The sequence below is a fragment of the Pristis pectinata genome, chromosome 1 (genome assembly GCF_009764475.1).
Source record: "Pristis pectinata isolate sPriPec2 chromosome 1, sPriPec2.1.pri, whole genome shotgun sequence".
Taxonomy (NCBI): Eukaryota; Metazoa; Chordata; class Chondrichthyes; order Rhinopristiformes; family Pristidae; genus Pristis; species Pristis pectinata.
In genome coordinates, this window is record NC_067405.1 from 102,039,461 (window position 1) to 102,052,367 (window position 12,907).

A 12,907-nucleotide genomic window follows, 5' to 3' on the forward strand; every position below is an offset into this window, starting at 1 on the left:
GCCACTGTCTGTCAGGAGGTTGTAAATTCTCCCCGTGTCTGCGTGGGTTTCCCCCGGGTGCTCCGGTTTCCTCCCACATTCCAAAGGCGTACAGGTTAGGAAGTTGTGGGCGTGCTATGTTGATGCTGGAAACATGGCGACACTTGCGGCCTGCCCCCAGATCACCATGCAAAAAGATGTATTTCACTGTGTGTTTCGACGTACATGTAACTAATAAAGATATCTTATCTTACACACCTTGTAGCCCTTCTAACCACTTTCTTCTGTTCACAGCTGCACTACCTGTTGTTGATACAATTAACACTACCTAACCTGAGGACCTCCGTGTCTCGAAGCTGACCTCAGTTTTCTTGCAGTTTCTGTCTGGAAATTAATATTTTTTGTGCATGGAAATAACCCATACTTGCACATTATGTTTAAAGGTTTTGTCATAGTTGATGTGACATTAATATTTACTAACTTTTGTTACTTGTCATCTGTTACTTGTCATCTTATTCCCTTATTTTCAAATTGAGCCAATCCATACTGTATTCCATAACGTTTCTCAATTATTCTGTCTCTGTCTGTCTGTCTCTCTCTCTCTGTCTGTTTGTCTCTGCCTCTCTCGCTCTCTCCCCCTCTCTGCATTTCTCTCTCTCTCTCTCTCTCTCTCTCTCTCACACTGCATCTCTCTCTCTCCCTCAGTCTCCCTCTCCCTCCCTGGGGAGGGGGGGGGGGGAGCAATGACATGACGTGCACTGACTTTCTTTTGCCAAATGTCACTTCCTCCCCATGTCCTTCTCTTTTTTTAGGATCCTCCTTAAAAGCCACATATTTGCCTAAGCTTTTAGTTACACTTGCTAATATTGCCTTTGACTTAGGATCCACTTCTGTCCGATCAAGCCTCTATAAGCATCTTGGTGAGTCTTCATGAGCACATCATTAATATCAAGTTATAGTTGATGTGATTGAGCAACTTTAAAATATTTTCCAACCCCATAAACTATGATATTTGAATGTTTGAAAAGATTTTTTGCTGGTAACATTTGCTCTGCTTTCATCCAAATGAATCAACAGATGTCTAAAGGGGGCAATAACATTCAGATTTAATAATTATAACATGCATATGATATTTGTTCGCTTGTCAGCTGAAGAAACATTGATGTGCATGTGTATAGTTTGCAAAAATGTTCTTAAGTTGCTTTGTGATGTCATGCTGCCATGTCACTTTGTTACTGTGACATCCTGCCTCAGGTATAATTAATTTTTTGATCCAGTTGTAAATTGCCGCATGAGTGTTTGCAGTATATTAACCAACTCTTTCAGTTGCACATTTCTTTAAGGAGCTTCTGGTTTTAGTTGATCTTTTCACTGTGGTGTCTCGCTTTCTGCGGTTAAATTACTGGAAAGGAAGTGACTTCATAGTTTCAGCAAAGGAACCCTGCATGTATTGTGACCTTGGAATCTTTTAGCATATTATTTAGTCAATCAAAGGTAAATTCTTGGCAACTTACACTTAGATCCTAATTAATGTGGATTCTTTACAGTAAGAAGTATCTATGCTGGTGGATTTTTCTTAATCAATAATGTAAGATTTTATTGGATTCCTTTATACAAAAGACTATTATGCTCAATTGAATTGAATTGTATATTAAAGCTTGTGGAACACGCCTTAGAGAAATTTAAGTGGGTGTGTGGATCCAAATTAAGAGCAACATGCTTGACAAAAGTCAAAGCATTCAGCAAGGCACCACTGGTTACTTGAATCTGGTTGATATGATAAAAGGAGAGCAAGCTAACTCCAAAATGGAGATGGGAGTGGGGCAACAAATTTATACAAGAACTTTAAATGTTTTTCATGAGTTCAAAAGTATTTCTCCTTAATTGTCGTGACTGCAAGATATCAGCTGAGCCATCCCAGTTTTTATATTATTTTGGTTTTTACAAAAACTCTCTTTAATCAACTGAATGCATCATTATGTATGATATTTCATTAGCGACACAATGATTTTTGATTTGGTAATTGTAATTTCAACAAGAGTAGCACATGAGTTTCATGTTGTGCGACTTGTGAGAAGTGGCAGAGTTATCCTGCATTATGATGTCATCTGAGATCACAGAACTTGTCAAGGCAAGATTTCAAACCAATTTGCTTTGTTCTGTATGCACAATGCATTAGAAGGTAGCTGATGATATATTGAAAACATAGCAAAAATAATGCTTGTAGGAAATGTTATGTCAACATTAAATCTTAAATTCAAATATTAGTATTCTGTTGACATTATACAATATGATGCCATATTGCAGAAAAATGAAATCGTATTGTTCACATTTGCAGTGTGTACTCACTCAGAAAAGTATCTTACATTACCCATAAGAATAATAATAGCATTTGTATAAGATTTGATATTCGTGTCTGTGTCTAGTGCCAAGTGCATTTCTTGGTGATTGAAGTATACTCTTTAAATTTCCTGTTTTCCTCACTCCAGTACTTGGAATTCAGCCAGATCCAGTCTACCAACCTTCAGAGCAACATGGCTAGCTGCGGGGATCTTTTGTGGTCTCTTTTCTGGCTTATTGTGCTGTTCTTTTTCGGCTGGCCACTCAGCATATTCTTTGGGGGCATCTATGGGTTTTTGTCACCACTGACTACGTGTGTTGGACTGGACCAGGTCACGGATATACTTCTACAAGGTGCAAACCTGGGCAGAAGCTGTGCTGAGAACATGAGATCAAGCAAGGCTCTCTGCTAAAAAAATTACATCTTCTGCTGTTTCAGCGAAAAAGGAATTTCGCCTCAACTGTGAGCCATCCACATCAGCACCCAGGTTACTGCGGATCAGCCAATTTAAAATGCAGTCACAGAACTCTTCTTTATGCTTCTGACCTCAACACGGTGTTGCAAATGTATCTTTTTTTTCTTTTATGGCTTCTTTTAAGCAGAATAATACATTTTAAATTATTTGTAATTGATATTGCAATAAATGGCCATCCTCTCAAATGTACCAAACAGTGGCTTCAATGGTTCTTAAAACCCTAATTTATAAAAATCACCCATCATATCATTTCCATGAAACCTCAAAAAGTTTCATGTGCTCTAGGTCCAACAGGAGGAATACTTGAGGGATTATGGCCTAAGATGGTGACTCATCAGAAAATAAGCCCTGTAATGTCAGCTGAGGAAGATCATGCATTAAAGTATAACATGGCTGCTTTACTTACTGTAATGCAGTAGTATCAGAACACTCTGTTATGTAAATTTTATTTTCTGAATGAACAGTAGTTTTAAATGTTAGCAACGATTTTCCTCCTTTTGGCAGCGATTATGGCTTAATGCATTTATTAAATTAGGCATTTTACTCTGGGCTGGGGATTCTACGCCAGATGGGGTCAGTTTAGATTAGCGTCATGATCAGTACAGACCTGGTGGGGCGGAAAGCCTGTTCCTGCACCATACTGTTCTATATCCTAAGAAAGGTTTGGGAGTTTTACAGGCATCAACATATGTCACCCAAGTACAGAATTGCATGTTAGGAAGTAAAACAGAAAGTGCAATAAATATTCAGATTAGGCAGCATTTGTGGAGTTAATATTTGAGGTTGATGTCCTTGCATCAGGTCTTTCATCAGATGTTAGGAGGTACTAGTTTTCGCAAAGTCTCATTGACCCAAAATAACTGCAAGCAACTCCGGTGAGTTCAGGCTTGATGGAAGTATTCAGAAGGGGAATAGAGGGAGTTTCAAAGTGTGGCGAACAAAAATGTGTGACAGCAAAGGGAATGTATCTCTCATTCATCATGGTCTCTTGGGAATAATGATATTTTTCTTATTAGCATTCTGTTGACATTATATAATATGATGCCATATTGCAGAAAAATGAAATCGTATTGTTCACATTTGCTGTTTGTTCACTGGAGATTTTTCTTACATTCTACGACCGCATTTCGTCTGTGTAATCTGCAACTCCCAGCCGATTTGTTCAGGTAACGTGTGATTGGGAATAGTTGAATGTTGGGTAACAGTGTTTGTGAATCACCCTGTGACAATTTAGGCCAGGTTCATTTGACCAGCTGATCATTTATTGTTCTTCACTTTTGTTCATTTATATATTTTAATTTGTGTGTATGTATATATCTCGGGTTGCTGATACTATTCCTCAGAAGATAAGAAAAGATAAGATATTTATTTATTAGTACATTGAAACACGCAGTGAAATACGTCTTTTGTGTTGCTAAGAATGTTCTGGTTATGAAAAGCTATCTTTATGAAAGCACCCAGGGAAGAAGGCATATATCATTGAGACATTCACCAGGGGGGTTCAAGGTTTGACTGCAAGAGCTTGAAGCTGTAGGTGGTTCTAAGTTTGCTGATTGGAAACTCCTGCTCTATACATTGCATAGCAATGACTGTAGGTACCTAAATTAAATATAAAAAATCAGTGTAAAATTTTCCTCATCATTGAATCAAGCAAAACATTAGACAGTCAGAATCCTTTTCCCAAGGTAGAACTGTCAAATACTACAGGACATGCATTTCAGGTGAGAGGAGGGAAGATTGAAGGAGATGTGTGAAGTAGGTTTTTGTACACAGAGAGTGGTAGGTGCCTGGAACGGGCTGCCAGGGTTAGTGATGGAAGCAGATACGATAGGCGTTTAAGAGGCTTTTAGATAGGCACATCAGAATGCAGGGAATGGAGGGATGTGGATCACGTGCAGGCAGAAGAGATCGCGTCTAATTCGGCATTGAGTTTGGCACAGACAGTTCAGCCTCAATCCCTAACCTAGTTCATCCAGCAAAGGGTTCTGATTTACTTCTGTTTCCTCTGGAAATACATGGAAAGGTGTGTTTCTGACAGGGCCGTGACATTGGTCAGTTAACCATCCCCACATCTTGATGGTTCTATTGAGATTTTTTTTCCCTAACTTCCTTCCAGAATAGGGGTCTTTTGCAAAAAAAAATCATCCAGATATCTATGCTGCAAATGGAGAGTGAAGGAAGAACATCTTTTATCTGTGGGATTTCAAGGTGTCAGAGAGGGAATTCCTACTGGTGGAGCAATGGACCTGGGATGAAAAAAGAAAATTAGTACAAATGACACGTGAAAATCCAAGAGCCAGAGGAAAAATACAAAAATAAGATATGGCTTTAAAACTGTCCTGTCCTATTGTGTCTTCAGCTAACTGCAGATTGGGACAGCAAACACAAGCTGCCTTTATAGAGCACGACTTGTTGCCTTAAATCAAATAATGCCATGAAGCATGAAATGGAAAGGGTCTGATCAGCTCATGATTTTTCAATGAATGGGAAGTGGAGTTCCAGAATCCTGGAAATGATGTGGATCAGGATTCACCACAGTATCTGGATTAATCAAAATTTCTAGGCTTCTTCAATTGGTCTTTCACTGTTGCACTACTACCAAGTATGCCCGTGGATGTTCTCCCCAGGTTCTGCAATCCATGTGTAGTGTCAGAGCTGAAAAACACTGTAATGCTGGAGGAACTCAACAGGCCAGGCAGCATCCGTGGAGAAAAGCAGGTGGTCAACATTTCGGGTCAGGACCCTTCTTCAGGACTGAAGATAGGAAAAGGGGAAGCCCAATATATAGGAGGGAAAAGCAGGGCAGTGATAGGTGGACAAAAGGGGGGAGGCGGGGTGGGCACAGGGTGGTGATAGGTAGATGCAGGTAAGAGATAGTGATAGGCAGGTGCGGGGGAGGTGGGGAGAGCAGATCCACCAGGGGATGGGTCAAAGGTAAGGAAGTAAAAAAGGGGGTAGTAAAAAGAGAGGCTAGGAGAGGGAAGAAAAGAAGAGGCATGGTTGGGGTGGGTGGGGATTACTTAAAGTGGGAGAATTCAACGTTCATGCCGTTAGGCTGCGAGGTTCCAAGATGGAAAATGAGATGCTGTTCCTCCAGTTTGTGCTTGGAATTCTCCTGGCAATGGAGGAGGCTGAGAACTGACATATCAGTAATATTGTGGGAAGGGGAGTTGAAGTGACTGGCAACGGGGAGATGCAGGTCACGGTTATGGACGAAGCACAGATGTTCTGCCACTTGGAATTCTCCTGGCAGTGGAGGTAGTTTCTCTAGTGGCAGAGCTGACTGTTTAGTGCAATATTTAAATAATTTTTTTTTACTAAAGGAAGAACATTCAGTGCAAATCATTTTTTTTGGAAGATTACATCAATAATGTGGAACAATGAAATCATTGAACACAGTGCCATGAGACTGAGCGTGTTTCTGAGGCAATAGTTTACTCCAGCCTGTATTTCCAGTCACAAGTTATGTATTATATATTCTCAGCTGGGTAGAAAATCTTAAGTTCAGAACATGACAGTACCCCTGCACCTCCTGGTTGCTCTACAGTTTCCAACTCAAGTCTGAAGCCCAGGTTAACTCAGCATTCCCACTTTCATCTCCTAACTCCAGCTCAGTTCCAACTCTGCTTCCCAAAGGTGTGCATGATTCTGTTTTCACACCCAAAAGGGGAGCCAATGAGAACCCAACCCCAGGCCCTTGAATCCAGTCTCATCTTGTTCTGACAACATGCTCTGTGTTGTGTTCTGAGATTTTATTTGACCCTGGGGAACACTAATTCCAATGTACTGAGCCCTGTGAAGAATCCAAAACAAAAATTCTGGCAAATTTTAGGAACCCAGGTCACGTCTCTGGAGGGGGAATAGAGTTCAGCTTTCAGGTTAATGACTTTTCATAATTTTGATGGAAAGTCGCTGACTTGAAATATCGATACTGTTCTCTCTCCACAGATGCTGCCTGACCTTCCAAGTATTTCCAGAGATTCTAGTTTTTAGTTCGGCTTTCTAACAGCTGCAGTACTTTATCTTTTCCCTCCTTCTAAAACTCTGTCTGAAGCACAGTAGGAACTGAGACAAGGGCAAAATAGGTAACAGCGTTAAAAGCTGGTGAAAAGGTAAAAAGGCAAGATTGGGTGCAATGCACTCCTGTTAACTTGTTATGGTTTGAATGTTTTATTCCTGCTTATCTACACGTGATTTCCAAATAATTGCTGCAATCCTCTTCATTTTATCCCTCTTTTTCACTCCAGCATTTGAAATTGAGTCAGTTTTCCAAGCTACAGATCAACATGGCTGATGGGAAAGATCTTTTTAGGTCCTTGTTCTGATTCACTGACCTGATATTTTTGGCCTGGCTACTTGGTATTTTCCTAGGTAGGTTCTACATTTTTTTTTCTCTCCTCTGACTCTCTGCTTTGGACTCAGTGAATTTGCTTATCTCCTAAAAGGTGCAAACCTAGGCGAAGATTGTGCAAAAAGTATGATGGATAGTATAGCTCCCACTTCAAAGAGCCATTTCAAAGACAATCACAGATGCAACAAAGCTTTAATCAACCACAACGTTTACTGTGAATCTACAAATATTTAAATGTACTGATAGAATTCAAAGGACACAGACATCTTGAAGGGTTTTAGGGCAGGGGGTGGCTACGATGATAGGTGGGGAAGTAGAACCCGTGGAGGAATCTGAAAAAGAGGATGAGAATTTTAAAGTGAGGTGTTGCTTAATGTGATACCAGGAAGCAGGATGATGGGTGAATTGGACCTTGTGTAAATTGGGCACAGGTTTTGACTGATCTGACAGAAAGTTACACTACCTGCGCAGCAATGAGCAGAAATGATTGCCTAAGGTTAACAACTGGTGAGACTCCATTTGGAGTTCTGTGCACAGTTTTGGTCTCCATATTTAAGGAAAAATATACTTGCACTGGAGACAGTGTGAGAAGCTGCAGTGGGTCAGTTGCTGGGATGAAGTTGTAGATGTATGAAGGCAGGTTGGCCAGACTGGGCCAATACTCATCGGAGGTTAGAAGACTGAAACATGATTTTATTGAAGCAGTGAATCTTAAAATGATGGAGAAACAAAAGACTGCAGATGCTGCAATCTAGATGAAAAACTGTATGAACATTGAATTCTCCCACTTTAGTAATTTCCACCCCCCTTCCCCACAAACCACCTCCCCTCCCACGCTTCTTCTCTTCCAATTCCTAGCCTCTTTTTTCCTACCTTTTTTCCTCTCTCTCCTTACCTTTGACCCATCCCCCGGTGGATCTGCTCTCCCCTCCTTCCCCGCACCTGCCTATCACTACCTCTCACCTGCATCCACCTATCACCACCCTGTGCCCACCCCGCCTCCCCTCTTTTGTCCACCTGTCACTGCTCTGCTTTTCCCTCCGATATATTGGGCTTCCCCTTTCCCTATCTTCAGTCCTGAAGAAGGGTCCTGACCCGAAACGTTGGCCGCCTGCTTTTCTCCGCGGATGCTGCCTGGCCTGCTGAGTTCCTCCAGCGTCACCGTGTTTTTCATTCTTAAAATGATTCTTACTTATTTTTATTGATTCTTATGATTCTGAGATCTTGAGAGGGAAGGAGAGTAGATGCTGCGAGGAAGTTTCCCCTGGTGGCTGTGTGGAAGGATACAGCACAGAAACCGATCCTTTGCCCACTGAATCTACGCCAGCCATCAGCCACCGATTTACACTAATCCTACATTAATCCCACTTTTTTTTTATTCTCTCCACATACCCGACAACTGCCCCCCAGATCCTACCACTTATCCACACACAAGGGACAATTTACAGCGGCCGATTAACCCAACAGCCCTGCATATCTTTTCGATGTGGGAGGAAACCCACGCGGTCACAGGGAGGAGGTGCAAGCTCCGCACAGACAGCATTCCAAGTCGGGACCGGACCCGGGTCTCTGTCGCTGAGGCAGCGGCTCTGCTAGCTGCATCACTGTGCTTATTCTGAATAACAAATCACCCATCTAAGATGGAGATGAGGAGGAATTTCTCAGATGGATTTGAACCTTTGGAGAGCTGTGGAGGTGAGTGAATGTATCGAAGGTGCAGATTGACAGACATCTGAACTGCAAGGGATTCAAGGGATGTTGGGGAGAGAGAAGAAAAGTGGATTTGAAGCCAAGATTGGAGCTGCAATGGCAGAATGAGCACAGCGGCACAGCTGGTAGAGCTGCAGCCTCGCAGTGCCAAAGAGCAGGGTTCAATCCTGACCTCTAGTGCTGTCTGTGTGGAGTTCCCATTGTGACTGTATGGGTTCCCTCCAAGAGCAAACTTAAGAGGCCTACTCCTGCTCCTTTGTGTGTTCTAATGAGAGACTTAATTGAGCTAAATAAAACAAAACTGAGGCAAATAAAACAAGTAAATAGGAAGGACCAACTTACCTTAGCAGGAACTTTCTGCTTTCAAATTTCCACTCACTGCTTTGTTTCTCTCCTTTCCAGATTCCCTCTAAGTCTGAGATGTGTGTGTAATGAGTGAGATGTAATGGTTGCAATAAGTGTGTGAATGATTATGGAGGTGGCTGTTAATTGAAGGCATGGTGCATGGAACATTGTGTGAATGTACTGGTGTGAGTTGTTGATGGATGGATTTAGTTATGTGCTCACTGAACTTGACCACATATGTGAGATCATCAAATTTCCCATGGGAATGCAATCAGGTCATGAAGTCATAACATAAAGGTAAGCACCAGGTGTGTTCAAAGTATAAAAGAAATCTAAATGCACAAAACATCTGCAACGAGGTACATGAATTACTGGCACAAGTGGAGGTAAATGAGGCTAAGAGGTAACCAGTACTGGGAGCTGAATGTGCAAAGGCTTTAGATATTTGATGACAGGCATTGAGGAAAAGGAGGTGGGTTTGCACTATTATTAAGTGATTGGATCAGCACAGTGGTGAGAAATGTACTTGTTCGGCAGATCAGGATGCAGAGGTGGAATCAGTTTGGATGGAGCTAAGCAACAGCAAAGGGCAGAAAACACTGGTGGGAACTATTTAGAGGCCACCAAATAGTACAGCAGAAATCAGGAAATTAAGGGTGTGTATACCAGAGGAAATACAGTAATCATGGGGTAACTTAATCTAAATATAGGCTGAACAAGTTAAGTTAGCAGCAATAAGTGGAGAATGAATTCATGGAAGCAGTACAAAATTGTTTCCAAGATCACTAAGTTGAGGAACCAACAATGGAAAAGACTCTTTTAGATATGGTACTGTGCAAGGAAGGGTTAATTAATAATCTTGTTGCAAATGGGCCTTGAGAGAAGCGTGATCATAATGTGACAGAGTTTTACGATGAGTTTGAAAGTGATGTACTTAATCCAAAACCAGGGCTTTAAACTGTAATGAAGGAAATGACAGAAGAATGAGGGGAGAGTTGGTGATGATTGATCGGGAAACAGTTATGATGGTGGACAGACAGTGGTTAACGTAAAGAAGTAATACATGATCTGAAAGAATGATCTTTTAAAGCACAAACATCCACAGGAAATATGGTCCATCCATGGCTGACAGAAGAAATTAAAGATAAGTCAAAGGAAGTTGCCAGAACTAGTGGTAGGGTGCGGATTGGAGTCATTTTAGAAATCAGGAAAGGAAAACCAGGAAATTGTTAATGAAAGGCAAGACAGAATGTGAAAATAAACCACAAGATACATTAAAACAGAGTTTATATATGTGAAAAGGAATAAAACCAGTGAGGCCAAATAGGGGCTCCTTTACAAATATTTAAAACTTTTGTCTGTCTTCATGAAAGAAAACAAACCAAAACACCTACCAGAAATACAAGAGGACAAAGGGCCAAGTGAGAATGAGGAACTAAAGATAATTAGTATTTATAAAAGTAATGGTGAGACTGAAAGCAAAGAAGTCCCAAGGACCTGGTGATCTACGTCTCATTAAAAAGTATCAACTGCCTCACATATAGTGAATTGATTTTAAGCAAAATCACAATTGTTAGATAAATGAACTTAATTGCTATTTTGTTCAAAGTAAGATCCCATAAATTGTAATAAGATAAGTGATCAATCCATTTTTATTGTGGGAGGTTAGGATGGTATGAATGCAAAAGTTCATTCATGTGATTTTTGTTTCATTTGTGTGTAATAGTTCACATTACAGGTACCTTCCTGTGCTAAAGAACCTTGACCACGAAGTGACTTTTCCAAAAGAGATGGCTTCCTGTCACTGTTTTCTTTGTTACACCGGACTTCAGACTGGAGGAGTCGTGTGGTCAGGAGAGGAAAGGTGATGAAATAATGGGAAAACGTCAGCTGTGGCTCAGGAGGTCTGGATGATACGTTCTGGTGCCTTGGTAATAGGAACCAGAGGGTAAACTTTGTCGCCAAATTGCACAGTATGATCTTAAGTGAATTTTTAAATGTTTTCTGCATGATAAATTTTAATGTCAGGGTCACATAAGGGTTGAAGACTGATATGGCAGTCAGGTTATTATTTTTTATATATCTGGAATGTGTTTATTCATGTTTATTTTGCTATATTGTGAAAGTGTTCCTTTTTTCATTAGGTTTTAATTGTATAGGTCTTTGAGTGGAATAGCACTGTGTATGTTTTTTCCACAGAACAGAGTTGTGTAGAATCTGCTGGGACAATGGTACAGAATATTTTAAAGAATATAATAATGCAGAATATTCTGTGATGTATGATCAATCAGAGTTGCAATAGTGAAGCGTGATTAGGGAGAATATTTCTATTGAATGCAAATGATGACAATTTTTTTCAGCAGAATGGAAGGATGCAGGATATTGCGGGAGAAAGGAGTCTCTAAAAATTGAGAGCATGTGATTACATCCAATTCCTTAGAATGTAATTATGAATTGTTGGCAGAATATGATTATGCACAGATATTTGGTGGAATTTACTTGGGAAAATCATTCAGATGGAAAAAGGTATTTCATATTTTAACTGGTGAGTAACTAATATATAAGCAAAGTTGAAAATATTGAGAAGTGAATTAATGCAGGTTCCAGGGCTTTAAGGAATAATGAAGAAAAATCACAGGCATCCATCGTCATTTTAAAGAGACGCATAAATCTGACAGGAAAATTCTGGGAAAAATATTTTAAGGGGACAATGCTCATTGCAATTTGCTACCTCATGTTTCATGCTTGTTCTCAAAGATAGAATCATTATTGCAATAAAGGAAGCCATTTAGCCCATATAGTTCACGCAGTCTCTCTGCAGTAGCAGTACGTTACCCAGGTTGGTGTTCGGAGATTATGCTCCTTTAAAATTCTACAGTTGAAGCAGTACAGAAAAAGTTATTAGTAATCTTGGTAAATGCCAGTAAATTTTGCTTAAGAAGCAGAATGGTAAAGTGATTTATTACAACACTAGAAGAGACCGTTCAGTCCATGTCCATGTTGGCACAAAGCAGGGCAATCCATCAGTCCCCATCCTCCTCTCCTTATCTCCCCATTACCCTGCTACTTCATTCTCTCTCGCACACCCAACAATTCCCCTTTGATTCTTTTGTCACTTACATACACTGACAAAGGGATAATTTACAGCAGCCGATTAACAAATCATCACATCTTTGGGACGCTGGAGCAAATCAGAGCACCAGGCAAAAACTACGCAGATATCACAGCACCCAAGGTCAGGGTCAAACCAGGGACTCTGGATCTGAGAGTCGGCAGTGCTAACTGTTGTGCTACCTTTATTCAGGATCTTCCTCACATACCGATGAGCATTATCACTATCAGGCCCAGAACACAGCCAAGGTAATTTTATGCTATTGTGGAAAAGAAATCGATATGTTGCAATGTGAAAAAAATGAATTGCCTATAACACAGATTCCAAGCAAGTCTGATGGTATTGTTGGAAATGCAACCTTCCATCAGAAGAAAGGTCCTCAATAGTTAATGTCAACAATGTGGGTTCAGAGCTTGGACATGAGGAACTCAAGGTGGAGGTTTCCCTGGTGGAGAGGTGGGCGGTAGGAACGCAGCTGAGGCAGTGGTGCCAATCCTAGTGAGCCACAAATCCGTCAATTCAAGTCACACGTGGCAAGACTTGCACGTAAGATTTTTAGCCCCAGGATTTTCAGTCACTATTGAGCTTAAGGAA

The 12,907-nt window shown here is 40.7% G+C and overlaps 1 long non-coding RNA gene across 1 annotated transcript; it reads left to right on the forward strand.

Moving 5' to 3' along the window:
* The first annotated feature begins 776 nt into the window (after positions 1 to 776).
* Positions 777 to 2,989, forward strand: LOC127575473 (uncharacterized). The gene is made up of 2 exons (XR_007957070.1): positions 777 to 899; positions 2,469 to 2,989. It is a non-coding gene; the product is annotated as an uncharacterized LOC127575473 (long non-coding RNA).
* Positions 2,990 to 12,907: the final 9,918 nt, after the last annotated feature.